The following is a 25,613-nucleotide window of genomic DNA, read 5'->3' as shown; positions in this document are numbered from 1 at the left end:
GGCTGAGGAAGTTTGCAGCCAGCCAATTTTTATGTCAGCTTTTCCCTTAGCTGTAAGGGCAGACAAGCATTTAATGTGGGGGAAAGAAAGGAAAGGGGACAGGAATGGGAGCCCCAAGTTTTGTTCACTCTGTCGTTCCTGAACATGTATTACACAAGTAATGAGGATTATGAAGAATAGATGCCATTAGGGGGAGAGTGATGATGACTATAACAACAGACACTTCAATTAAAGCTAGCATTTACTATGCACTTACTAGGCACGTTCGATACGCTGACCTCAACGGTACACATGCACTGTCGCCTTAGATCTCATTTAAATTGAATAAACATACTGCCTTTGTCAATAGTTTTTCCCCAGTCCCCATCTGACAGTCGGAGCTGAGAATCCACTGAGAATAAACATCTCACTAGTTATCCACTATCGATATTAAGGAAAAAAAAAAGATTCTAGAAATGCTTCTTGAAATCATACAAGCAAGATTTAGCTCCTTTCAGAGAATTAGAACTGCTTAATCTAAGAGCACTGGCCTCAAATGCCAGTTGGAGCTCAAAAAGAATAATGACCTAACCCTCTTAATCATGACAATTAAAGATGGCTTAACTATAAGGCTTAATAAGAAAGCCATACAAAATTACATTCAAACTTAATTGTGAGGTGATGTCCACCTTATTCAATGATACCTGGTCAGATTTTTAAAAATAGCCTAATTAGTTTCTTTCAAAGGACACTATCTCTGTACATAAGCACTTGAATTAGTAGCTCTAAGCTTACAGGGAAAGAAAAGAGATAATTGCCTTTGTAGAATGGACTTTCTGAAACCACACATTAAAAAGTGAGAATGCCTTCACCATCTTTGGGGCATTAGGTACACACCGACACCATCTTTCCAAAGACACGTCCCATAGGGTAGAGTCGAGTCACAGTTACTGGTCACATATTGACATATCGTTTCATTGCAATAAATATTTACTCTTCTCTAGTGTAGACTGTGAGTCAACCAACACCATGCAACTCTGGTAGCCTGCTGCTAGTCCACAAAGAAGAGAAAGCCAGCAGAAGCATCAGTGCAGTGGGAAGCAGCAAGACCCCCCCCCCCCCCCCACCGCATGACCAGAGCCAAAGCCTACATAAATGCTGACATGCCCCGGGCTCAGAGGAGCAAGTGTATGCTTTGGTTTGCCTTCATAAAAGCTACACATGGGATTAGCTGTATTCCATGTGATCCTGAACAACAACACTTTTGTCGAACACACAGTGGAAGGACCTCTATAAACACATGTAGAGCAAACACACAAGTGAATGCATGAGTATTTTTTTTTAAACCGGTGGAAGGCTTGTCACGAGCAACAGTGCAGAGACTGGAAATCACTAATGAGTGAAAGGACGCTCGAGTCTGGCAGGAAGGTGATTCACTACAGATCATCTTCGCACCCCTCCCTTGTGCCTCTGCTGGTCATTCGCTCTTTTCTGTTAGGTCTGCCCTGACATTCATCCAACCACTTAAGGTTCACTTCAAAAAATACCGTCCAGTTGGGAAACCTCCTGAGTTCTCTTGTAAACTGGAAGCTCTTCTGTCCATACTGTTTGTGGCTAAGTCCAGAGTTTTGACAGCTGCCCAGCCAGCCATGTGTCACCAAGGAAGCCATTGAGCTTGCCCTGACTCAGTTTCTTTACCTGGATGATGGAGCTAATGCTGCCCAATCAACAAAGTCACTGTAGAACGTAGAGCACACCTGTCACAGGACTAAAAGACAGCCTAGCAGACCCACTTGCCCAGAGTTTCATAAACAAGAGGCCAGAGGTTCTTGTGTGGATAAACAAGGCCTTGTGTCTAGTATGTGACCACTTGTGGATGGGGAAACCAGGAGAGCTTAAGTCTGCCTTCTGAGAATGGACAAAGTATAGGAAGTGGCAGGATATCAGCTCTTCCTATTCTTGTGGTGCTATATACAGTAGGTGCCTAATCCCTAAATATAGAAAGGAGTTCCCAGACATGAGTTTATATGATTTCAGAGATTCTCAAGCTGCTTTATGAAAATGGATAAAATTTGGACTATTTTCTCTCCTTCCACTTCAAAAGCCAACATCTAGTACCTCTCCATTTCCCCTGGTCATCTAGTCTCTTGTTTGGCAAAATGTGATACGTTTGAGTACTGTGAGCATTACTTGTGAATCTCTGAAGTACCTCCCTGTACCAATAATGATGGGAAACACCAGAGCCATTCTGAATGGAAACTTAGATAGGGAAGCTACTGTGGAAATCACACACAGCAAGGGCCTGGCATTCCCTTTAATTTTCCAAAAGCCAGAGGTTGAGCGAATTCTGTGAAGTAACTCCAAATTATTTAGGAAATTCATTTCTTTGTAATTAAGGAGATTAAAGTCCTCCAGGGCCAGAAACCATGTGACAACTCAAATCATTTTCCCCAGGAAAAGCTGTGAAACCCTATCAGTTAAACTCAGGCTCGTCTGGAATTTTGAAATGCTTCAATAATGTTTCTTTGCTCCACACAATCTGCAGTAATTTAATATTTCTGAAGTGTGTCAGGTTTTTTTATAATGAGCTCTTCAAGTCTAAATGTGAATTATGTAACATTCCACTACAGACATTCTGTCTAGTGAACTGCTTCCGAAATGTAAAATCCCGTGTTGGGGAAGAGATGGTGTGGAGGCCAAACCCACCCTACCACAAAACAGAAGAAACAGAGATGCCTCTTCTTGAGAAACAAAGCAGGGAGGGTTTTGGTAACTCTAACAGAGCCAGCACAAGGGAACACACATACTATAATGCAAATTTAGATGCTCTTTCCCCTACCATAGAGTCTTGCTGTAAAAAGGCTTACTGAGGCTATAAACTTTTTAGACATTACTTATTCAATCATTTTATCAACATGAAGAGTTAGATGTTAGATTTTTCTTCAGCAATGAGAAAATTGGGATGCAGCTACATGAGGACTTATCCAAGGTCACAGGGCAAATACATGACTTAGACTGAAGCAGGAGCCAGTCTCTGCCCCCATTCACCTCTCACTGCACATCCGTGAAAGAATGAATAAGGAGGTGTGGTCCTTCTGCCCCGTGGACCATCACTCAGCTGTTAAAATGAACATGTCGGAGGAACAAGCTGTAACATGGAGGGACCCTGGCAACATCGGCCAAGTGAAAGGAGTTAGACAAAGATAACTGCGTAGTGTATAGTTTCATTTCTAGGAAATGGTCAAGACAGGTAAGCCCCAACCCCCCACAAGCAGGTCAGTGTTTGTTTGGACAAGGTTGATAGTAAAAGAGTCTGCTCAATGGACGTATAGTCAATTTGGGGGATTGGGGTGATGAAAATATTTTGGAATGGATGGGGATGAAGGCTGGGTTTGCAAATATCATCTGTGATAAGTATATGAAAAACATTTTTTTAAAGATTTATTTACTTATTATTATATGTAAGTACACTGTAGCTGTCTTCAGACACACCAGAAGAGGGAGTCAGATCTTGTTACGGATGGTTGTGAGCCACCATGTGGTTGCTGGGATTTGAACTCTGGACCTTCGGAAGAGCAGTCGGGTGCTCTTACCCACTGAGCCATCTCACCAGCCCTATGAAAAACATTTTTAAATGGTTCATTTTATGCTATAAAACTTGCATCTCAGCTGAAAAGTTATAATAAAACGGCTTCAACTTGATACAGTCTTATATGACATGCCAAGAAGGGTACATATTCCCTTCTAAAAGAGTATGACAACGGGTGCCTGGAAATCTGAAGCCATTACTCAGGATCAGCACTCCGTATGGGTACCACTGAAAACTGCACCCAACTATCACCACGGTTAGCACTGTGGGACATCTTCTTCCATGTTGTACAAATAACAAGCACATGAAACAGGCTAGTTCAGCAAGGAACAAATGTTTGCAAGGTACAGGCACACAGCTTTGGCTTCTTCATCCCTAAATTAAAAACTGCACGACAGGGGGTAATGGATTTGGAAGTAAGGGAGTGCCCCCACCCAACCCCAACAAGGCCAGCTCAATATGTAAAGCAGACCACCTTTTGCTGTTGTTGTTGTTGTTGCAAGGCCTAAATTGAAAGCTTAAAAAAAAAAAAAAAAAAAAAAAGGAACAGGGTAAATAATCCAGGAAAGAGTGGTGAGTGGTGATTTCTATACAAAAAGGGCGGATGGTGCAGTAACCAGGTAGCAAGTGCCTTGGCAGAGGGTGAAGGTAGTTCGTTGTAGACTTTGCATACTGTTCTATACAGTTGAAGATCAACATGGATGGGAATTGGGGGACATGGAAAAAATGGAGCAGATTACTTCAGCTCTAAGAGCCATGAGAATCAGAAGGCCAGTGATGCAAAGTCTAGATGGGAAAGACAGACCAAGTCACTTAGGAATCTGTGATATAACTGCAAATCCATCGTGGGCAGAAAGAGCATCCAACGTCTAAATGGGAAATGCCAAACCTGTTTAGAAGGTTTTTCTGCTTTCTGTATTGCCACAGGCAAAAGAAACTCAAAACTATTTCTGACACACTACAGAGCAAGGGAGTGGTGCACAGGTGTCTTGGGAGTCAAGGTTCTCATCAAAGAAGATTGGTTCGAGTACATAGGAAGAGTAAGGCAGGAAAGAACGCTAGATGGCACATTGGAAATTGGAGGTTTCAGGGAATGAAACCTCTCTCTCTCTCTCTCTCCCTCTCTGTGTGTGTGTGTGTGTGTGTGTGTGTGTGTGTGTGTGTGTGTTCATCCGTAAAAAGACCTAGAAGCAAAGAGTTCCAGGCACAGTGAGATACCTCCAACTTGGGGGGTGGTCTCTACCTTCATTTTTTACGTAAGAAGCTGGGGCTGGGGTGTATAGGAACAAGACCAGGTCAGAGGCCATGTTCTTCCAAAAAGTGAGGAAATGCCTAATGCAAAACTACAGGAGAAAAGGTCCTAGAACCACCTCAGATAGAATGTTTTCAGCAGCAAGATGATAGGATGATACATCATTCAATAAAACAGAAGTCCATAAGTACATACCCGTAGGAAACAAAGGAGGCCCCATTGAGTTAAGTCCTGCTAACGTTAACATGGACTGAATGTTAGTTAACTCCAGCAGCCCTGTGTGCAGTTGACATGGGCACAACCATATCAAGGATCCCATGACCTAGGGCTCAGAGGGATACAAAGCTTTCCTCAAGGGACCGAGTCTTGACAATATGTAAAGAAAATATCCTTCAAAGCTTCCCTAACTCCTGGCTATTTACAGCCTACCTTGTTTCTCTATAGATACTGCTTCTTCTGGTCTGGTTGTATACCTAAACCCCGCCTCCTCCTTAACTTGAATACAATCACCTGACCTTCTTGTCCAGCAGTGCTAAATAACACTGCTTCTCTGTTCTACTCTACATAAGAGACTGGCTGAGCTTCCAGGAGGCTGAAGTTTGAGCACCCACTCCAGCTGGTCCTAGCTCTGCCGTGTTTCTGTGTGTTTGCTGTTTCTTTATTCCCTTGCCATCCTAGTCCAGTCCAAATCCCTGGAGCTATGCTGGATATGAACAAAGGGGATGAACAAAGGGGATGAACAAAGGGGATGGCTAGGAGGCTGCCTTGTACAGAGTGGATGCTGACACCGAATGATAGTGACAAGAGAGTACTGCAACTACACAGAAACGTTTTGCAACCACCAGAGTAGAGACTAGTCAGATACTAATCCTAGACAAATGTAGACCTGGGAATTTTTCATGAGGAATAGGGCTCTGTAGGTCTTAAAGTGTCTTCCCACTTAATCTGTGGGTTCCCAGGGGGAAATCTATAACCATTCAATAGAGGAGTTGAACAACATCTCGATTAAATTATGAAGATCGGTGTCAACAAGGAGGACACAGGGGAGGTACAACCCGAAGATGCAGCTCCTCAGACCCTGCTAACCCTCCTGGTGCCTGCTCAGGTTACACCTTTCAAACAGGGAAGCCATGAGGGGCTATGCTCTCCAAAATGCAATAAACCACAAAGAAAGGCTAGAGAGTTTTGATGAAAGTGAACTAAATATATCAAAGATATGATCTATGTGCAGGATTCTATTGTGAAGAGAAAGGATGTACCACAGTGGAAATCTTTATGACATTAAAACTCTATTAGGTACAATGCTGTATCAATGTTAAATTTATTTGACAACTTTTCCATGGTTATGTAAGAGAGTATATATGTTCTTGGGGAAATACATCAAATATTTAGAAGGGCCAAGATATGGCTGTATTACTTTGAAATGATCTAGAAGAAATTTATATACATACAAATGCACATGGGTGTATGCATGCAATACCTAAGACATAATGGCTATACATCACAAATCACAGGAGATAAACATTATCATTGTCAACCTAAGGAAAAGGCTCAAGTGAACTCATATCCCTTCACTTGTTTTGCCAATTTTAGGATTTCCATTTTACACACACACACACTACAGCTTAGCTCAGATCCCAACACACAGTACCAAGAGTCACTGGTAAAGTGGCTACTGAAAACCGGTTCCCTTGGAATCCTCCACTCTAGAGGCTCAGAAAGAGATAAAGACAAGTTATACCAGCATCAAGCCATTCAAGTGGTTCCTAGGTAGGTAACCAGAGATAGCCACTGTGCGGTACGAGGAAGGTGGGCAGAGTGGTGCACAGCAGATAGGGCTCTACCTCAGTCTGGGGACAAACGACGGCAGCAGGTGAAGCCAATGCTGTCAATAACTACGACACGGAGTGAGACAGTGCAAAAGGTATGCTCCAGCTGATTTCTGAAAAGCTAGTGAATGCCAGTCATATTGAGGAACAAAGCTCCCGTCGACAGGAAGAGATGGAAACCATAGAGACAAAGACAGGGGCAGAGAGGGAGATGGCTAGAGAAGGAGACAGATACAGTCAGAAGAAGAAATCTGAGCTATTCTTCTAAACCACTGGACATCTTGGGAATTCAGCTATAGCCATAGCAAATAAACCAGGCAAGCATGTGGGTAAAAACATAGACTGGTGTAGACCTCAGCCATTCTTTACAGCTGCAGGGTGACTGCTGGCTGGTACCAGAGGGGAGCAACAGGGACTGTTCCGGTTCTGTCACTACTGTGTTAGCTCAGGTGGCTCCAGGGTCTGGAGGCCAGCAACCAGGATGGGGAATGATGGCTTGCCTCTATTCGAAGAGTTTCTTGGTTTAAATACTTCTGCTATCCTTCCACGGCCCCTACCTGAGATGTCCCCGATAAATGAAACTTCATGCAGGAAAGGTAAGAGCAGGGCTATTAATCAGTGTCTGCCAATCAAATCAGTTCAATGTTCAGCCTCTCAGCACTACCCTGCAAAGCTGACTCCAGATGCTGGGAGGTTTAGAGAAATGGAGCATGGACTGGCTGCTGCTTCATCCACCCAGGGCAAAGGGCCCAGCCAGGCACCACAACTGCCTCCCCCAACATAACAACCCTCTGGGAGCCCCTCACGGACCCATTTAGGCTCCCTTCATCTTGACCTCTTCTGTACTGCCCAGGCAAATACACTGTCCACTTGCTCCTCCTTCCTCAACCTTGTTCCTCTTCTCTATGTGTGTCTCCTTGTGATGTGAGTCTGGCTGACACAAAAGGACAGCAGTCCCTGGGGTCTTACAGAAAGAAGAGAGAAGTGTTTAATGAGTCCCTCTCAGAAAGGTGTGGGGGGGCCTTTAAATAAGCAAATATTGCATTTGGCTTTGACCTGCTGATTTACTTAAAAATATATCAGGCCCTGAGTGAAATGAGCAACAGATGTTGCCTTGCTACCCGGCTTTCCAGGTTGACCTTGGGTGTGGACTCATCCCAACAGCTTCCAGAACACAGTGATCATTAGATTGCTCTTCCTGCAAGGGTTCTGCCTATCTGGCCCCTCCCTCACAGAAAGTAGAGACAGGTGGCATGCTCTCTTCCACTCCTGACAACCTATTTTTCTCCCTTCTCTTCTCAAACATCAAATTTTTACCACCTTCCTTCCGAAAAAACAAAAAAACAAAAACAAAAACAAAAACAAAAACAAAAACAAAAAAAAAAAAACCAAAACAGGCTATCATCTTCCTTTGCTCTGCTAATGATCTGCTAGTCCAATCTCAATTACTATAAAATAGGATACATGGACGCCTCAAATTTTCTCCACAAAAGGAGCTGCACTTCATGGGAAGCAACCCAATTTCCACAATTATCTCCCTAACAGAAAGTATAAGCAGCCATGCTAACCATGGGGCTGTGTTTTCCTGAAACCGTAAATGAGGACGGACGCTTGGACAAAGGGAGTCCTGATTCTGTTGTTCCCTGATTTGTGTGTTTATTTGAACCATCTCACAGAAACACACACACACACAAACCACAATCACTCTTGGCAACTCCCAAGCAACTGAGCAACACTGAAGGCTGTTTGTGCTCCCAGCAAAGCTCCTCTCTGATTCACTGGTCAACATCCAAAACGCCTCACCTCAAACACTCCTGCAAGGAGACACCTCATCTTACCATAGACCTGCTTCTCCTGTACACAAGAAACTGTTTCTAAGAAGAGAGTACACCTGACAGCTCCCACTATCACTGCAAGCAGTATAGGTTGGTCCATGCTGACGGTCACCCTGGTACTCTCATTTGATGGGTTTGTGTGGGTACATCCCAGGTACTGGACTAAATGCTCCCTAGGTGATTCTGACAGCAGAATTCAGAGATGAAAATGATGGTTAAGAGAGCTCCCGTGAGCCCCAGGGGTACATGACCCCCCTCCCCTCTCTCTCACAGATCAAGAAGTGCGCCATAGAATATGTTACTTTAAACCCTGAAACTTGATCTGGTCACTGAAAACTGAAATGACTCAGAATACACAGCACATAAGGCTATTGGCAGACATGGTGTGCTTTCCATAACATATTCATCACAGAGAGGGGAGCACTGGTAAGAGGCAGAAAAATGTCCCTCCAAAGGGTTCACGCTCTAATTTCTGGGACACGATGGGAATGAGTTAGATAATGAAAATGTGGACTTTGGAGCTCATGAGGTTCGGAGGAAATACGATATTTCAGATGGATGAGACCATAGAGACACTGAGATGCCATGGATGTTTTTTGCATGTAGAATGACTATCAGTCTTTGGCACCAGAGGGCAAACAGTGATGGGAAGAATAATGGCCTCCACTGATGTCCAGCCTCTAATTCTGAAACTTGTCAATTTGTTAGTGCCACCCTGCTTCCTGAAGCCCTTTTACCCACATCTAGTCCCAGCTACCTGGACCTGGGACCTGGGTTTGAATCTTCAATTGGGACAAAGCAAGAAACTACCCAAATGAATCAAGTAAAAGAGAGGCATTTGCACTCCTTCAAGAGTCTCAGCTCAATGATGCAGACTCTGTCTATAAGACCAGCTCTAGGAAGAGGCCCAGGGCAGTACAGCAGGGACCTGGCGGGAGCTGTGTCAGCCCAGGGGTGGGAAGATTAGCGGGGAGGTCACCTTAGAAGAAGTAGAAGCTGAGCTACTCATTTCAGGGAGCAAACAAAGTCCCGCACTATGGGGACCACAGGATTAATTTAGTTTTAGTTCCCAGGAGGCATCCAAGACCTCCTCCTGCTAGGAATTCATACTCCAGTCTTCCTGAGGCCAGGCTGCCTGCATGGCTGTTCTTAGACTCCAAGCATGAACTCTTATGTAAGGCCTTGCTGCTACAGCAGGGGATATTCTCCAGCCCCAGGGATGGGGTTACAGGCTACCTACAGCTTCCAGTCAAGCACACCTGCTAATCCTTGCCAAAATGCTGAAGTCACTGCTGCTCCCTGCTCCTCGCTTTGGGGCTGGCAGAGAATCATGAGTTCCACAGACTCAGCCTCTTGAGTCTTGAGATTACAAATTGTGCTTCCGTCAACTCCCTGAGACAGGACCAACAGTGTGGCCTCTTGCTAGCTCTGAACTTCAGTGTCTACCTCAGTGAAACCAAGCATTGCAATCTTTTTCTTTTTCTTTTTTTAAATGTCTTTTGAGTGGACACAGAAGGCAGCATATACTGCACTTAGCTTCAGAGTGAGAGAAGAATGCATTGTGTATCATTTGCCTTCCCTCCTTCCCTCCCTCTCTTCCTTCCTTCCTTCCTTCCTTCCTTCCTTTTCATTCATATATAAATGTTTGAAACGAAAAGGAAAACTTTCCTAATATTTATCTCCTATACCATATATAAATTGGTTAGTCAATGTGTACTTGTCAAAAATTAATAAAGAAACACAGTGTCAAGAAATTATTTCTGTTTTGAGAAAAGAGATGTGATATCCTAACTTCACCTGACCCTCAGGCTCCAGTCCAGGACATCTACCCCAATCCAAAACTCAGTCCTCATGCACACATGAAGCCCATACTCTAACTGCTCTGGAGATCACAGATTCAGAGCATGACAGGCACCCAATGGCACAGCTCCTCTCCCATTTAAATTCCATTCCCTCTTTGCTGTTTCAGTGGGAATCAGATGTCAACCTCATAGTAAGATTGTTCAAAAGGCTTCATAGAGAGATTGCTTATATAAGAGTGAACTGTGTTTAAGGGCACAGTGCTTTCTACCTCACAGGGCGGTGCAGCGTCCCAGGAATGGAGCAGGATTAGCTCTGCCAAGCCTGGCAGAGGATGTCCAGAGCGAGGAGAAATGGCCGCTTTAGATGGAGCTCTGACGTTTGGTGATAGACCAAAGGCAACCCAGTGGGAAGAAACTAAAAAAAAATAAGGCTGGAAATCTCCCTTCCCCCTGCCAGGGTTCAGGACTCAAGAATTCCAATAAGCATCCAGGAGGCTTAAGGGTGGACAGAGAGGCGGACAATGAGACAGAGACAGCCCACACATGCCAATCTCTGAGATCCAATGGAGAAAGTTGGAGAAGAGAAGTGAGTGACCAAGAGGGACACGGAAAAGACATCTGTTTAACATCCCGGTTCAGACCCCCAGAAGAACATGCTGCCCTGCTCTCTAGTCTTCAAAAGCCTAAGGAACCAACCCCACACCTATGTGCTTGGGATGTAGCTCAGAGAGGAAAGGAGATGCTGGCAGGGAGGCAGACTGACACTCCAAGTGCCTTCTCTGGGCTATGGTTTGCTCTAAGCATGACTTAACTCCTTGAATCTTTGCTTACCCTGGAAGCTGTTATGAGACCCATTTTGCAGCAGGAGAGACTAAAGGCAAAAACTGATGGGACACCCAGTCCTAGACACTATTTCTCTGATAGAATCTAAGCACACCCAAGAATACCTGGCTTAGTGTATAAGTATCATCGTTCCCACCAAATCAGCCCGCCTTGCATCAGCTGTCAGCTGTACCTACCTGTATCTCGTCCCACAGTGAGCCTGAGGGCCACCCGAGGGCACAGATGGTCACCTATTTCCCTTGCATTTTCTTCTACACCTGTCTTAATAAGATGCAAGAAACTCCCCCATATATATTAACTGAATAAATAAAGCTGTGAAATCTTTCAACTCCCTACAATACTATTTTTTTCTCAGTTTAAAAATAACCTGCTTTGCCAAACACTCAAACATCTTTTCTCTCTTACAACAGACCGATGTTGTGCTGTTTTTTGTTTTGTTTTTTGTTTTTTTTTTTTTACACACATATCATATTGAGATTCACAACTCATCACTCCCACAAAAAATCCCCCTAGGCTCCTTGTCTATTCAGGCAAGTGCTTGCCTGGTAAATTTGGAGAATGGTTCAGATTAATTTCTGCCTGCTGAGAATGAGCAGGCTGAGTAGTCTCTCCTCATGCAAACTTTTAAAAGGAGCATTAGGCTCACATCCTTGAGGGTCTCCCACAACTCTCCTCAAAGAGGGCTCTTGATTACGTCTAACAAAAGTGACATGATGATTAAAGATGCAGACATGGCTGTTCTGCCTCCTGACAGCATGTTTGTGTGTCATGTCATGGGACAGTGTTTGTAAAAGCCCCCAAGTGCCTTTCTGACATTTCATCATTAACTCCCCTTACCTGCTCAGCAGGGCAGCAGAGGTGAGCTGCTGATGGCTCAAGAGGAGGTGGAGGCCTGAGGCCTAAACAGTGTGTGTGCGCAAGCACATACACACACACACACAAACTCTCTCTCTCTCTCTTTCTCTCTCTCTCTCTTTTCCTCCCTTCCTCCCCCCCCTCTCGTGCACAGACACACACACAAACGCTCTCTCTCTTTCTCTCTCTTCCTCCCTTCCTCCCCCTCCCTCTCTCTTTCTCTGCCCCCCCTCTCCCTCTCCTCCCCTCTTCCGCATTCACCTCTCATTTTCATTGACTTGGAAGACAGCAAGCCTTGTCAGAGCATAGCAGAGGCAAGGAAGAAGCGCAGGGACCCAGGAGAAGGGCACCCTGTAGACTTCCCCCTCTTCACTCAGGGGTTCTTTCTGGCTCATAGCCACCGTCATGGTTCACCAAATACTTTCTCTTTTGTGTTCCCATTCTATTCTCATGGCAACCCAGGCAAGCAGATGACACTGGTCTTGTGCTGCCCTGGCTTGAGGAGCCACCCAGCAAACAATAGCTCAAACAGAACTGGAATCTATGTCTTTGGGCTCAAAGATCCATTTTCATACCTTGAAAATAGCACCTGACTCCTGGGTCTTTATTATACTTCCTTAATGAGAGTCTCAGTTCTGGACTGAAAATCTAGAGTGCCCTGGGGACTAGAGATGTGGGTGTGGGTATTCCCATCCTGGTTGACACCAAGAAACTTGGATCTGCTATGCCAACCCTCTCTACTTAGCCCCACCCAATGAGGCCACACCTCCTTCCTCATCTGCAGAGTCAAGACCACGCCTCCTTCACTCAGTCTCTGCTCTTTGGCCAAGGCTATAGGGCTCTGACCTACTGAGGATGTTCTCTTTGAAAGGAACTCCACCTTTGGTCATTAAAGTTTCCAATCTAAATTAGGAACATTCTTCAGAAATAAGGGGAATCAAGAACATGATAATCAAATTCATACTAAATGGCTTACAAGAAAGAGCCAACCTAGTAAATCAATTACTCCAGGTATTTCATTGGGTTACACACACACACACACACACACACACACACACACAAAGCCAAAATCAAAAATCACAACAAAATACAAGAAGCAAAACATAAACAACCAACAATAACAACAGCAAAACCTGAACTGGTCTTCATTAGGTGCCCAGTAACCGGCAGCTTAGACAAAGCAGTTAATAGCCCTGTAAATCCTCTGCCATCTCTAAGTCTCTCTAGGCCCCAGCAGTATAGAAGCGAGGTCATGTGATCAGCGGGAAGCTAGGAAAGATCTCCTTCCCCCAGGAATCCCAGAGGAAAGAAAACACCCACAGAAAATCAGAGGTGAAAATCTCTGAATCTCAAATAGGCCTCGGAAAAGCAGCATGAAAGCCAGGAGCCCCTCCCCCAACCTCAAGTCAAGAACTTAAAATGTAAAGTGGAGATTTAAAAACTAAAAAGCTCAAAGAGGAGACATAAACCCAATATATTTTAAAAGGGAGAATTTAAAAACTGTCAGTGTGATGTGCTATGCTTTTTCATCCTCCGACTTTTATTCCCTCCTTTCTGGTGGCACATGGCCAGAAAAATCACACAATTAAAAAGAAGAAGAAGAAGAAGAAGAAGAAGAAGAAGAAGAAGAAGAAGAAGAAGAAGAAGCAGCAGCAGCAGCAGCAGCAGCAGCAGCAGCAGCAGCAGCAGCAGCAGCAGCTTCAAATAATCACAAGGCCTGAAGGCTCAAAAGTATCTCCACATCAGAACGCCCAAATCAAATGCTCTCGATACTGCTGGGAAAATACCTACCAGGGACTTTAGTCCTCATTGCATAGACCTAGGAAGGAAGGCTCTGGGAAGGAGAGTGGCCCTACTGGAGCTCCCTTACTGAGGGGCAGTGATGTGCAAGGCAGGCCCCCAGGGTTCAGGCTGCCTGCCTAGTGCTATAGAGCAGGCAGGATATTGGAGATGGTCTATATCAAAGGCCTAGAGGTGTTCTTGCTTAAGGGAGGATTCACATCCCAGAGACTGACTGGCTTGGTTGTACAAGTCACCCAATTAGGACATTATGAAAAGCCATTAGCCGAGTCACCTGGTTCCCAGTCCATCTTGGCCACCTCCAGGGTCTAAAACAATAGTACAGCTTTCATCACTGACTGCTTTTCCCACACGCAGATTATTAACATCTACAGCCATTCACTCTCCCGGGAGAGGAGAGGAAGGTGTTTTCAAAAGGACAATGAGAACTTCAAGGGGGAAAAAAAAAAAACACCTTTAAGAATTAAAAAGGCAATCAAACTTTTGCATACTCTAGAGGAGGAGGCCTCTGTTTCTAACATAATTTCCCCCGAGTCAGCTTCACAGAGTGGCTTCTAGAAAATGTACTCCAAACCTCAGGCATAGGGAGAAAGAACTCATGGGAAATACCTCAGCAGGCTGAAAGCAAACAAAACCCCATAGGCTGAGTGCATTTATTTCTAATAAAGAGCTCTACCCTGAGATAAAAAGTTAAACGAAATTAAATAGCATAATACCCAAGTTCACCGAGCCGAAGAGTCCAACACCTAGGGAGGCAGCTGCACAGGCCCTCCGGCAACACTGGCCACCAAAGGAGGGAGAGGGACAAAGGGCACAGTGCAGATCACAGCTAGTGACTTTGATAAGTGATCATCAGAGGAGTGGGGCAGGGTGTGGTCACATGGGGAGACACAGGTAAGGGTCTACGGGAAATACAAACAGGGCGAGGAACACAGGGCACGGACCTCCCTGCTCCAAACACAGCTGTGGACTAGCATGGTTAGTTAACAGACCACTCAGTGCATTTTTAAGTGGTTTTATGCCATGTGTTATTTAGTTCTGGAGTGTAGCTGGTGTTCTGGAGGAGGGAGGCTGTCAGTAAACAGAAATATAAATCAAACATAACATGCCAGATGTGGCTGATGCTAGGAAAGAAAACAGGAGTGGGGGTGTGTATCTCATCTTCAGCCAGAGAGGAGGACATTTTTAAGGCGGTTGTCAGAGAAAGGGCAAACTGTGCCAGCGTAAAACATTCAAGAGGGTGGGAGTCTGCGGCTGGGCGTGGCTGGGCAAGAGCATTTCAGAGAGAAAAGAGAGCCGGACACTGAGGACTCTAGTTCGGCATGTTGGAAAGAGGAAGCCATAAAAACAGGAGGCCAGCAAGGTAGAGGCCAGAGCCAGGCTCTGATGAAGTCAAGGACCTTGTTCTTAAGCAGTTCTGTAATCTAGATAGGAGGTTCTTACCAGCCACTAGCCATGAGATCTTAGGAGAGAAACACTTCAGGAGTATCCATGTCTGTATTTGAAAGAGGAAAAAAAAAGGAACATAAAAATAAATAAAAGAAAGAAGAGGAAGGAAAAGAGAAAGGAGGGAAGACTGAAAGGAGAGAGGGAGGAGGGAGGGAGGAATGCCCTATGCCCTGTCCCACTAACCCTGGTTCTTTCATTGGGTGAAATGATCTCAAAGGTTAAACGTGATACTCTGTATTAAAATCACGTTGGTGCCACAGATAAGAAACTCAGGGACAAAGTGACATCTCTCAGCAAACTCCAGGACAGTGTTAGAAGGACGCTGTGGACCAGAATCTCTGTCGTCTGGGAGCTCACAGTACTGAGCTGCTGATGGGTTGGCTCCACAACTACGATGGACAGTACCAGAAAACATGGCTTTCCAGGCTGCTGCTGTCCTCCTGACATCACGGGACAGAAGGGCTCTCACCCCATGGGAGGTTGGTGGCCCTGAGGGGAGACACCCACCCCAAGGAAGAGACAGCGAAGCAGTTCTTATCTGGGGTATCTGCATCAAAGGCCCAATAGAAACTGAGGTCTGGGCTCAAAGGTCAAACTGCAAGATTGATCAAGAAAAAGTACTCAGACATCTTGGTGTCTGTGGCTGCCTGGGAATGACCTGGGAGATCCCTGCCTACGTGGTAAAGCAGAGGAAAACCAGCTCTCTTGATTAACACTAGTTTAAAACATTAGATGTTGCTCCCAATACATGAATATTCAGCTAGACTCATTGGGTAAGCTAAGTGTCACCTGGATGCTTTATGGCATGAACTGTCTACACCTTTCATTTCCAACAGACTCTACACTCAAGCCAAGGTCATCCGTGGCCATTTCAACACAAGCCAACTTCATCTCACACTGACTGGGTCAGTGCTAGTGTTGCTGCTGCTGCTGCTGCTGCTGGTGTGTGTGTGTGTGTGTGTGTGTGTGTGTGTGTGTGTGTGTGTATGAGAGAGACAGAGAGACAGACAGAGACAGAAAGAAAGAGAAAGAAACAGAGACAGACAGGGAGGGAGAGAGAGAGATACAGAGAGACACAAAGAGAAAGACAGAAACAGACAGACAGACAGACAGACAGACAGATAGACAGAGAGCATGCATGCGTATGCATCCTTCTCAGTATGACTGTGAAACAAATGGTTGTAAGAAAACAACAGGGCCATGCATAGGTGAGGTTGCCCTTAATTTCTGGCCCAAGTCTTTACTAATTTCTAGCTTTTTTGAAATCTGAATGTTAAATTTTCTTATGGTATTAATATTCTTGGGATGAGTATGCAAAGTGGCCCTGGCCCCACTGTCCCTCTTCATGAAGATGAAAGTAAATAATATTTACAAGTACTTGTTTCCACCGGTGATCTCCTCTAATTCTCTCAACAACTCCCCAGCCTTTAACCAGGGAAACTCAAACAACTGAATCCAGAGCCCAGGGAGTTTATGACCTGTGTCTTTCATTTCACACAAGAGGGAGGCTGAGACTCAAAGAGGGACATATAACTTTACCTAAGCAGATGCCGCCTGTAATAATTCAGACGCTCCTTTCTGGTAATGAACTCAGCCAAAGGTAGTGTGGCATCACACACTCCGTGCCACGGGGAACATCACCAGGACACGCAGTAATGCACTTAGGATCAATTTAGTTGTTGTTAGATCCAGGGTCATACGATGGCTTTATTAAAACCTCAGCTCACACAGGAAACTGGAGGGAAGCGCGCACTGCAATGAATGGAAACCAGCCCCCATTCCAAGCGTGCAGGGGAATGAGAGCCAAACCTCCCAAGCTCACTAGTTGCTGAAGTAGCTGCTGGGCAGCTATACAGTGTGCAAACTCCAACCCAATGGCTTCCCACCTGCCTTTCCACTTGCTCATTATCTGAGGTTGTAAGGTGCTACTTCCAAGCTAAACTGCACTGTCCACAGGGCCATGGTATCAGGGTAGGGCATAGAGAGTACTAGCTTTCATGGGGGTGGGGGGGCTGCATTTGCTCAGGAATCCTGGGGTGAGGCTCTCTGAAAAGATGGTTTTGTGCATCTCTGTTTGTCATTACTCAGAGCAGATGGGGTGCTAAAATTAAGAATGTGGTGCCCCAGTTTTTAGGCACTTGCTGTTTCTGTGGAAATGATACTCAGTGCAAGTGTGGGGTGAAGCCAAAAGAGAACGAGACCTCACAGTACAGTTGGGAAATGATGGCGGTCTGGGTCCATGTCAGTATTCAGCAAGTGCTTTGAACCACTAACCGCAACTCCTTCGAGCCTCCTGGAGGTTCTGCATTGCAACTTCTGGTCCCCCAAGGCTTCTCCCTTCATAAAAAATACTGAAAAAGACACCCTCTAATCACCTGTGCATGGTGACGAACGCAATCTCCATCCCTTACAGTTTGCTACTATCTTTTTTATTTTAAAAGAAAGTGAAACATTTTAGTGGAGTCTCTAATATTATCATGGGACTGCAGCATCATGGCTATTGAACTAAAAGGGTAAGTTGGCTCCGTTTTGGAAATGGATGGGTGGATGGATAGCTGGGAGGGTGGATGGATGGAAGGATGGATGGGGAGATGGGTGGATGGATGAATAGGTGGGTAGATAAGAGGGTGGATAGAGGGCTGGTGAGATGGCTCAGTGGGTAAGAGCACCCGACTGCTCTTCCGAAGGTCTGGAGTTCAAATCCCAGCATCCACATGGTGGCTCACAACCATCCGTAACAAGATCTGACTCCCTCTTCTGGAGTGTCTAAAGACAGCTACAGTGTACTTACATATAATAAATAAATAAATCTTTAAAAAAAAAAAGAAGGTGGATAGATGGTATGGTGGATGGATGGATGGGTGGATGGATGGATGAATGGATGAATGGATGAATGGATAGGAGGGTAGATGGGTGGATGAGAAGGTAGATAGGTGGATGGGAGGGTGGATCGATGGATGCATGAATGGATGGGTGGATGGATGGATGGATAGATGGATGGGTGGAAGGGTAGATGGGTGGATAGGTGGATAGATGGATGGATAGACAGACAGATGAATGGATGGAAGGGGTGGATCCCACCTCTTAAGATGTGAGGGGCATCAGCATTCAAGTATACAAATCCACTACCATTTACCAACATCCGGCAGTCCTCAATCAGTGGTTATCAGCATATTTATTTCATAAATTAGAAAGCATAATTCAACCACGACTATCTCTCCTCCCCAATTCCTATGTTGACAGCTAATGCTCAGTAGACTTGGGGTTGAGCGAGAGGAGAGGGAAGGAAGGCTGACCTTGGTTGACCAGCTGTGTAAACAATTTACAATATACTGGCCCCTTGAAAATCCATTATTAACAATTTAATAATCTTTATTATTAGAGAAACACAGTAGCCCTTTCTAGCCAGATGCCACAATTCAGTTAAAGAAAAAAAGTCTCCTCTGAATAAAAGCAGTATCCTCACAAAGGAGCTGTGGAGTGCCCACCATGGTCTTCTTCCTCTGGCAAGGCCTTTGCCAGTGTGCTTCTCACTCCTGTCCCCTCATCTTCTGGTTCTTGCGCTCAGCTGTCACATGACTTAACACAGCTGCCCAGTGTCCTTTCTACCACTTACACTCCATATTTCAACCTCTTATTCTGCAGTCCACGTTCCATGCAGCGTTTCTGTGTCTGTACTAGCCCACCAATCCCCACTCCATCCACTGCAGGAAGAGCATACGCCCCAGCGAGGTGTGCTTGGTGGGTAGGTAGTAGGTAGCAAGTTTACGTATCAAGTGATCCTTAGGAAACACCCTCGACTTCACAGGCTTTATCTTTCCCATCTGGGTGGAGGGGGTTTAAAGCTCTTTGACCATTACTGATCTAAGTAGAAGTAATTGAGACAATAGTTATTAAGTGGGAGATTTTTATTCCTGGGGTTTTTTATTTTACTATTTATTACAACTTTATAAGAAAAATGCTACTCTCTCCATTGAAAGATTCAAAACATAAAAACTATGAGGGAAAAAGCATTAGAATCCCTCACAGGAGGGGTGGCATGCACTGCACCCAGCCCGAAGTCAGCATTTCTGGATTATCAGACTATAAGGCAGAAGGAAATACTGCCTCTGACTGCTGCAAAAAGAAATATGACTTCACAAGTAAGAAGAAAGGCAGTGTGAGGTTGTTGGCCCATAATTCAATTTACTGCATGTTAGTCTGTGCCTGGGAACTGAGCACGGCTTGAGTCAGTGGATTTTTAAGCAGCCAAACTTTAGACCCATACAAATGTCTTCTGCTTTTTTAATGAAATCTTTTACATTTTATTTGCAGGGCTTGTTCTAAATCACTCCTACACTTGACAATCAGGCGCCATCCACCTTCCCCCTCAAGTGAAGAGTTTATTCTCTCTTGGAGAGCAATTACCGGACAAATGCCAGGCTGCAGAGGGTGTTTCTCCAGCAGCAGCATCTGTCTCGTTGGCAGCTCCTCAGGCAGTTTCATTGGCAGTAGTAAAATGGCCAGAGGGTCAGTCAGAGCTCAGCAGCCCACAAGCTCTCGGGTGGCCTTGTAGCTTCTGCTTGAATATCTCAAAATCAAGAAAAAGGCTTAACCTCCCCCACTTTAAAATTTGAAGGTAGGCCAAACCCAACTCTAGCTCAGTAAGAACCCTTTGGAGGAACTCTGGGTTCTATTGGGAGCCAAACATTCTCCTGACTCTCTTTGCTTAACAGACGGTCTATAACAGCAACCTACATAAGGACAGCTGATACCCAGATAGCTAATACATGCTGCTGTAGTCAGCCTATAAAATGGCATATGGTGACCCTCACCTAGTGGCATTCACAACTTTGGTAATCTCCCCAGGTGTGGGTAACCTCATGCTTCATTTCCAGCAACAGAGCGTGGCAGAAGCGAGGAGATGCTGCTTGACAGATTAAGTTGTGGAGAGGCCCTGCTGCAGAGGGAGAGTGGGATGCAGAGAGAGTGACATCAAGATTAACAGATGAAAGAAGCCAGTTGACTGAGAAAGACTGGTAACCCAAAGCTACAAGTGCAAAAACTCCACAGACTATCAACACAAGAGACAATAGGAACTACGTAAATAATCTACACAAGGGCCACAGGATTTGTAGACCAGTATCTGTATACCTCTTCCCAGCTCACTAGCCCACTCCCATACTCCAGAGTGTCTTCATTCTTAATAAACTATCTCTATTTCTATTAATGTCCAGATGACCCTATACAACTGTTTGTCCACAGCACTGCTCTCAGCTTGGTAATCCAACCACTGCCCTCTGACATAAAGAAGCTCACTACCATCCTGCAACCTGGCCTATGGGGAGAACCACATGACAAGAAACTGAAGGAGGCCTCCAGACAAAAGATTAAGAATCACTGAGGTCCTCCACCTCATAGCCTGCTATGTTCTGTGATGCAACCAGAGCCAGTTCAGCTAAGCTTGTAGACTGTAGAAGCCCTGGCCAGTGCCTGGATTATAAAGCCCATTTAGACAACCTGAGCTGACCCTGAGAGTAGGGCACAATAAGTTTGTACTTTTAAGGTGCTATATTTTTGAGCAATATATTATGTAGCAAGCATTAGTGAATGTGTATCTAAACAGAAAAAGAACAGTCTTTGAATCGTGTAAATAGAATTGCCTATTTCAGGCCTGCACAAATGCTACCTCCCTGGGCTTATTCGAATAATCTCATTAGATTATTATGGTAGCTCAAGTCTCCCCATTCCAGCCTCACTCATGATTCCTGAAGCTCCAGCAGTGAGTTCGTGGGAGCCATACCATATGCACGTTGCCTGAAATGGACATCGGAGATCATTTCAGATTTGCCAGGCCACAATCCGCCTGTTAGGAAAACCCCCAAGTGATTGGCAGGTAAGGGATGTTGAAAATCACTGCTCTAACATGGGATAAAATACTCTTTAAACTGTAATTTGTTTTTCTGCATATTCTACACCAGTGAGAATTATGATGTGGGGCTGAGAGATGTTCAGTGGTTAAAGTGCTTGTCACTCAAGCATGAGGACCAGAATTTGGATGCCCAGAACCTACCGAAAAGCACAGCAAACATGGTAGCTCACTAATCATTCCAGGATTCATACAATAGAGACAACGGATCTTCTAGGCTACCTGCACTAGAGGTCTTCTTTAGCTCTGAGTTCGATTTAGAAAGCCTGCCTCAATGAATAAGGTAGACAAGGATCAAGCAAGAGTCTAGACATCAACCTCTGGTCTCTACATTTACACACACATTTTGCATATACACCCACATATATGCATGTATCCATATCTAGGCAATACGCGTATGCATACATGCATGCCACACACACATACGCATGAGAGAAAGGGGATAGTGGATGTTAATATTCACTGATTTCTACCCCCTTGGAGTTACCTAGTCTGCTTCTATGAGGAACAGGTAGGGGCTACATTTCTAAAAGTTTTACACCCATCATCAAAGTTAATTTAACCATCTATCATTTGATCAAAGTTAATTTAACCATCTATCATTAAATTTCATTCTATCATTAAATTGCTATCGCCCACAGCCAACAGTGCTTCTGAGCTGCTGAGTCCGAGTCGTGAACAAGCCCTAGTGTTTGGCTGACTCAGATCTCACTCCTAGCAGCCATGTAAATATTCCAAGGAAGACAAAATGATGAGCATACACTTAGACCAATCTGATGGGTCTAAAGGTGGAGCTAAGTGATTGTCCCATCCAATCATGTGGTTTATGTAGTAGAAGAGAAAAAAATGCAGGTTCTATTTCTGAGGGAGGGGAAAGAAATGGGAGAAAGTTAAGCATCAGGCGCTTCCTGCATTCTACAGCATCTGCTGTTGAAGTGCAAGTCCTCCACTCCAAATACCTCACGGAGAACCCCAGTGCCTCCTCTGTGACTGGCTGGTAAATGCCAGGAGCCCAGCGAGTTCCTGCTGAGACAGCAGACTCCAGGACTCCTCTGTAGGTGTTCTTCCCTTCCAGGCTCCCTTAGGAGAATGAGCACACCGACAGTGCTGCACAGGCAACCTTTGATCTGCCAATTAATATGTACTGAAACAAAAGTGAATGCTCATCTGAGTCCTTGGCCTGTGGATTGGGGACAGAGGACATGGATGGAAGTTAGGGCTTGCTTTGCCATGCTGTCCCATTTACCTGTGTTAACAGGCTCATGCCACCACGGCTCTACCCTTACAGTGGCCCAGTTTGCCAGGATCGTGCATACACCACAGGCAGTGAGTGTAAAAACAGGCTCACATATCCCCAGCAGGCATGCAGCCTCATGCCCACCTGCTTTGCTTTGGTCCCACCTCATCTACTCTAACAACTGTGGGCCAGGGGCCTCCCTGTCATTAGCACTGGAGGTCCCCACCTGTCTCTCCATCTGGGAAACTCTCAGGGGTAGTGACAGATCTTATTGAATCACCTTGTCCTTTTAGAAGTGATGCAAGGCCTCGGGGCTCTTGCTAATTACTAGACCTGTTACTACTGTGTACACTGCCCCTCTCCCTGCAAACAGTTCGCCTGGAGAACAGGAGTAGCTAGTGAGATGAGCATCTTTATTCTGCCCTAACACATGGTCTGGCTCCCAAAAGGATGCACTGGTACCCAGCAGCTGAGGACTGAAGAGGGTGTATAGGGTCAGAGTCAGCAGCTGCAAGCAAGAGCAATTGGCTGCCTCTTCCATGACAGTTTTCCTGTTCCCATATTTGGAACCCGGGTGCTTCCTCTGCATTAGTTACTGAAAAAATGATATCTCTATAGTGGGAGGCTTCTTTAAGGCCCCTGAAGTCTCCTTAATGTCTGTTTTTCTCCCCGCCCAGAAAATCCAGCTTCCGCCACTTATCAGTGAGCCCCTGTGACCTCTCCTAGAGGCCATGAGCTGCCATTTTTTCACTTAGTAACTGACCCATGGAAAGCTGTTCCGCTTACACGCCCCCCTCTCCCTGCCCACCTCTCCCTGAGAGATGCTGAACGAAGCCAGATACTTGTGTTCTTGGCCTCCCTTCTGGCTGGAAGCGGCAAAACGATCCGGTTCTGGCAAACAGAGAAAAGCAGGAAGTGAGTAGGTGCTGTGCTATACGGGAGTCCCTTCTGGGAAATCATCTTTTTTTTTTTTTTTTCCTCCTCTGATTAAAACAAATAGTAAATAAACAAGGGAAGTTCCATCTGACTGTCCCCAGTGTCTTGGCTTATTTCTGTTTTCCACGACATATGAGGGTGATGCGGATCTGTCGTAGCTAGTCTGAGACCATGAAAGAACCCAAGGAGCTAACAGAAGGAACCTGAGCCTCTGACTGCATCTTTAAACAACGACAGTGACCTTGGGAACACCAGCAATAAGATGTCCGTGTCCCTCAAGTCACGGTTAGCCAGATTAACCGTTGTCTCTTATTAACTAGCACATATTCCTCTGCAAGATTCTCATTCACCTTGATAGATCTTGGTTTCTTTCCGTTCCACAGCACAATTACAACCAGAAATTCTCTATATAAAAACCCACCCCTTTATATCCTGCCATGCAGGCAATGCTTGCTTAGACAGAAACCTGTCTATAGATAATGCTCATATATCATAGAATTATATAGGTAGCATCAATCCATGCAGTAAAGATAGAGATACAGAGTCATTTGTTGGCAATTTACTGTTGAAGACTCCTAGGCATTGTTGTAAATACACCACACTTGTATGTCATTTATTCTCAAGTGGATATGAAATGGGTGTTGCCGTTATGGCCACATTATATGAAAGAATCCAAGGCTTGCAGAGACCTCAAGTTGCCCCAAGTCACAGAGACAGTAAGCACTAACTGAACTGTAAAGGCAGGGAGTCCACCTGCCCAGTCCTCCTAACTCCTTCACACTGACTCTGTTCGGTGTGATAGACAAGGTAGAATCAATCCTGAAGGAGCAGTTGGAAAAGCACTAGTGTTAATTTAGGCTAGAGAATCTAATGGTTATCAATGATACGAATTTAAACAGTGAGCCGACTTCTTATTACGTAAATGGGTCTAAGGAAGATAAACAAGCATTCCCATCTTACAGTTGATCAAACTGAGGCATACAAAGGAATGGTACAGGAGGGCACACAGCCAGGCGGCACTGGCACCCAGATATGGCTCAGGAACAAATGCATACCTTCAGGCACTGTTTCAAGACTCCAGGGTCGACATTGCTCTTACACAGTTTCCATGAAGATAAGGCATTTAAAGAACCTTATACTGAGGCTATAAGCTTACCTTATGAGAGTAGGAAGACAGCCTAGAGGATAAGAACACATGTTCTGCAAGCACAAGGACCTGACTGGAAGACCCTTGTACCCATATAAAAAAAGCTGGGGGCATGAGACAGGCAGATTTCAAGGGCTCTTTACCCAATCAACTTAGGCAAAATAGTGAGCACCAGTGAGGGGACGGCCCTGCATCAAGAGAACAAGGACACAGCAATGGAAGAAGGCTCCCTATACCCTGCAATGGCTTCTACACACGCACGTGTGCGTGCACACACCACACACACACACACACCACACACACACACACACACACACACACACACACACACACACACACCACACACACACACAGAGGAACATGTGAATCAACATAGGACTGTGAATGCACCAAACAGTTTATGATACTACATGCTACATATTCCGTATTACACAGTACACATTACACACACACACCAAAAACAAAGAAAGAAGCAAACAAATAAAAGCCCTATCTTCCAATATGCAGTAGCAGCTTCCCCCTTCCTCCTCGAAAATAGGAGTCAGAGTTTACAGTCTCCTGCCTCCACAATCACTACCTTGGGAGTCTCAGCAAGTCAATGGCCACTGTCTACATCAAAGGCTCCTAGGTACTTATGAGCATGCTCTGCATGAAATCTCACTTAATCTCAAAACCCTTTAAGGAATTGTTTCCATCTCTACCTTATACAAAAGGAAACAATTTATAGGAACTCACTAAACTTCTCACAATGCCATATTCCGCATTCACAAAAATAAGCCCCAACTCCGTTCCTCTCATCCAATGGCCAAGGATGTTCAAGTCTCCCTCTGATACCTGACCACTGTTCTCAGCTCCCTGAACTTCCTATTCATCTCCTTCAGTGCCTTTTACACCTACCTGGCTTGCCTACGGGACACCTTGAATGCAGTAAACGAATATATATGAAATCCATCGTGGAATCTGCAATGGATAAGATTGTCAAAAGCAGACACAACTGGTGGACAAATTGCCCTGGAGTCAGAAAACCTAGGGTTCAAACTCTCACCCTGAATCCTTTTCATCTACACAAATGGAGTGACAGCCCCCATCCCAGCATGGCTTTCCTGGGTGAAAGGTGACAAGGGAGACAAACTTGCCTGACTAAGTACCCGG

At 45.1% G+C, this 25,613-nt stretch overlaps 1 protein-coding gene across 30 annotated transcripts in view; it reads right to left on the bottom strand.

Annotated features, from left to right (window-relative positions):
* Dab1 (disabled 1) overlaps positions 1–25,613 on the bottom strand; it is a 1,125,345-nt gene that overhangs the window by 266,272 nt on the left and 833,460 nt on the right. The window lies entirely within an intron of this gene.

Source organism: Mus musculus, chromosome 4, assembly GCF_000001635.26.
Source record: "Mus musculus strain C57BL/6J chromosome 4, GRCm38.p6 C57BL/6J".
In the NCBI taxonomy this organism is placed as follows: domain Eukaryota; kingdom Metazoa; phylum Chordata; class Mammalia; order Rodentia; family Muridae; genus Mus; species Mus musculus.
The sequence above is the reverse complement of the archived record's forward strand: the minus strand, read 5'-3'. Positions and strand labels throughout refer to the sequence as shown.